Below are 4,048 nucleotides of genomic sequence, written 5' to 3'. Positions count from 1 at the left end.
GTGTTTTCACGAATATAATTTTATTCTCATGTATATATGTTTTATTCATAGATATATGAATAAAATATATGAATAAGATATGACACATACGTAAATGATCATTTTGACATTTTAATTATATCCTTACGACATGACTAAAAGTCGTCTTAAAGACATCTTTCAGACACATCTAATAACATCATAAAAAGAATGTCCAAAAGACATCTTTAAAAAAGACGTCTTAAGACGGACGTCTAAAAGATGTCTCAAAAAGATATGTCTTTGGGATTTGACTAAAAGTCGTCTTAAAGACGTATTTTAGATAAGTCTTAAAGACGTCTCTTTTAAGACGTCTTTAAGTTGTCTTTTAGACATTCATGTTCTCTGGGAAGGTTACATTCTTACTTAAATGCTATCCAGCTACTATCTAATATCTATTCATCATCTGATCAACTTTTATATCAATTAAATATCAATTAAAAATGTATTATAAATGATCATCTCATGACTAGCATGGTTGTGTTCCCATATTCACTGCCAGTACTGAAGATTTCTAGTATCTATACGTTACGTTTACTACAGATTTTCAGTGCTGGCAATGAATAACAGAACGAAGCAATATGGAATAACCTTACTTTTCCACCATCTATACGGGCATCGAGTGTAGCATTATTTAGTTCCTAAAGAAATAGAGAAAAGAAAATGAACAAACCAAGAACAATATGTCAGCGTGTTCGAAAACATCGGTTTATTTATACCGCATCAATGAACATTGCTTCATGTCCTAATTTTTCACGTAAGTATAAATTTATTTAATTAGATGTACTTATTGCTTTTGATGAAATTATATAAAATTAATTAATGTGGAACTTTTGAATTATTTATTTATTTTATATAATTTACGTTAAATATTATTCTTAAATTAGTAATTTGTATATAGATATACTTACATATATATTATATATTTATCATAAATCAACTTTTCAATAATATTAATTGGTTAGAATATAACGTCTTATTATATACACATAAATATAAAATTTAATTTTATTTACTAAATTATTGCTACACAGATGAAATAGATGGATTAAATTATACAGATGAACTTAATATTACTTCAAATACATCGTTTAAAGAGCAAAGTAATATAAATACATCGAATGACTTCTTTTCTAACAATGATGCAATACAATCTGCAGAAATTGATATAAATATTAATAGTAATAATACCGATGACGATAATGAATATATTACAGATAATGAGCAAAATAATGGTAATAATATTAGTTTCGAAAGTAATAAGAACAGTAAAAAGCCACAAGATAATAATGAAATTGAAGAATTGCGAAATTGGGCTGTACAATGTCATGTCCCATTAGTACATCTTGATAGTTTGTTAAAAATATTAAGGAAAAGGCTTCTACCACAACTTCCCCAGACTGGTAGAACTTTTTTACATACATCAAAAGCTATATATAATATAAAACCAATGAATGGAACAGGTGATAATATCGGCGAATATGTTTATTTGGGAATTGAAAAAGGTCTTAATGTTTGTATAGATCCAAATGTACATCAGGATAGTATTATATATCTTCAAATAAATGTTGATGGTGCTTCTCCGTATACTTCAAGTACGAAACAATTATGGCCAATATTATGCAAAGTTTTTGCCAACCCAAATATATATTCTCCTTTTCCTATAGCAATTTATTATGGAGATACAAAACCAGGCAATATTGAAGAGTACATGAATGATTTTATTCAAGAAATAAATTTACTTCAAAAAGACGGAATACATATCGATGAGAAGAAATATGCTGTACAGTTAAAACATATTATTTGTGATATTCAGGCTAGAAAATTTTTAAAACAGATTAAAGGACACGGAGGATATGCTGCATGTGAACGATGTGAAGTTTATGGAAAATGCATAACATATCCAAATCAACGTGTTGTCTATCCTGATCCTGATTGTACTAAAAGATCAAATGAATCATTCAGAAGACAGCAACAAAAAGAACATCACATCAGTATATCACCATTATTACATATAGAGCCACCAATTGATATGATCCACGCTTTTCCTTTAGATTATATGCATATGTGTTGTTTGGGTGTCACGAAAAAATTTTATGTAATGGACTTAATATTTAACAAAACTGCCGTTAAACTTACATCAAGTTTTCGTCAAAAATTATTTAAACGAATAATACATTTAAAACCTTTTGTGCCACATGAATTCCAACGAAAACCTCGGCCATTTGTCCCAAATTTAAAAGCATCAGAACTTCGCTTCATAGCATTATATGCTGGTCCTATAATATTTAAAGGAATTTTAAATAGAGATTTATATAATCATTTCTTGCTTTTTAGTATTGCTTTACGAATTTTATGTATGGAAAATTTTGCACAAAAATTTAATGATGCTGCTAAATCTTATTTAAAAAATTATTTTTTACTTTTACCTACATTTTATGGAGAAAAGTCTTACGTATTAAATGCGCACTATCTTCTGCATTTAGCAGATGACGTTGAATACATAACTGCACGCTTAATGAAATATCCGCATTTCCATTTGAAAATCATTTAGGATCGATGAGAAATTTCTTACATTCAGCTAACAAGCCGTTGTCTCAAATATGTCGACGTATGCATGAAGCCAATATTATTATTAATCAGAAAACTGTAATTCCACCAAAATTGATTATCTTAAAACAGAAAGACATTGATAACAATCATAAATTGCTATTAAAATTAAAATATCAGAATTTTCTTATTACTACAAAATTCCCAAATAAAAAATACGTTAAGTGGTACGCATTCAGCAAAACTTTCCCCTATAAGCATATATTAATAATATTATTAATAATGGAGATACCCGAGTAGAAATTGAACCTCATTTCTAGCTAACGCTTAGCTAGAAAAGTTGTGTCTTAGATAACTGCTGTCTGGTGTTTCTGGCTAGTTACTAGCTAGATATGTAACGCTCACTTCTCCTAGGAGCTGTACAAAAAAAATTAGCCAGTAGCTAGACAAAATATTTAGATAACTGCTGTCTAGTATTTCTGGCTAGTTACTGGCTAGATATGTAACGCCCATTTCTCCTAGGAGTTGTACAAAAAAAATTAGCCAGTAGCTAGACAAAATGTTTAGATAACTGCTGTCTAGTATTTCTGGCTAGTTACTAACTAGATATGTAACGCTCATTTCTCCTAGGAGTTGTACAAAAAAAATTAGCCAGTAGCTAGACAAAATATTTCTCCCAGTAGCTGTACAAGAAAAATTAACTAATACCTAGATATAAAATGTTACACAGTCATGACGTAGAAAATCATAACTAGCTACTAGATAGTAATATTCTCCTAGCAGTTGTATAAAAAAATTATCTAGTAGCTGTCTATCCTAACTAGACAGTAACTAAATAGGAAAAAAAAACATTTTTTCGACTACATTTTTTTGTAGCATATTTTCTACCTAATTTCTAGAGATAATTGTCATTAATTATATTTCCTATCCATCTTTTGTTGTGTCCTCTTCAAGTGCTGAACGGGCCACTAATACCTAGGAAAAAACTTTTAACTACGAGGGGATTTGAACTCGTGACTCCAGCCACAGTCCAGGCTTCTGAGTCGCTCACCTAACGTACTGCTCCACTGCTACCTTGTCGATAGAGATGTTTCGAATTGTCTATATAAATTATTGAGCATAAATATGATTTAATATCTAGTACCTAGATAGTACGGACTAGATAAGTTTTCTAACTTGTCACTGACTAGTCATTAGCTGTATATTCCGTAATATCAATAAATCTGTCTAGGGACTGCGCCTAGTAATTACGATATTACACCTACATCTTATTTACTAGACAGCCGCTAGACAGATTTCTTGACATGAAAAAATCTGTCTAGGGACTGCCTAGTAATTACGATGTTACACCTACATCTTATTTACTAGACAGCCGCTAGACAGATTTCTTGACATAAAAAATCTGTCTAGAGACTGGCTAGTAATTACGATGTTACACCTATACCTTATTTACTAGATAGCCGCTAGACAGATTTCTTGA

Source organism: Trachymyrmex cornetzi, unplaced genomic scaffold (assembly GCF_001594075.2).
Source record: "Trachymyrmex cornetzi isolate Tcor2-1 unplaced genomic scaffold, Tcor1.1 scaffold948, whole genome shotgun sequence".
Lineage (NCBI taxonomy): Eukaryota > Metazoa > Arthropoda > Insecta > Hymenoptera > Formicidae > Trachymyrmex > Trachymyrmex cornetzi.
The sequence above is the reverse complement of the archived record's forward strand: the minus strand, read 5'-3'. Positions refer to the sequence as shown.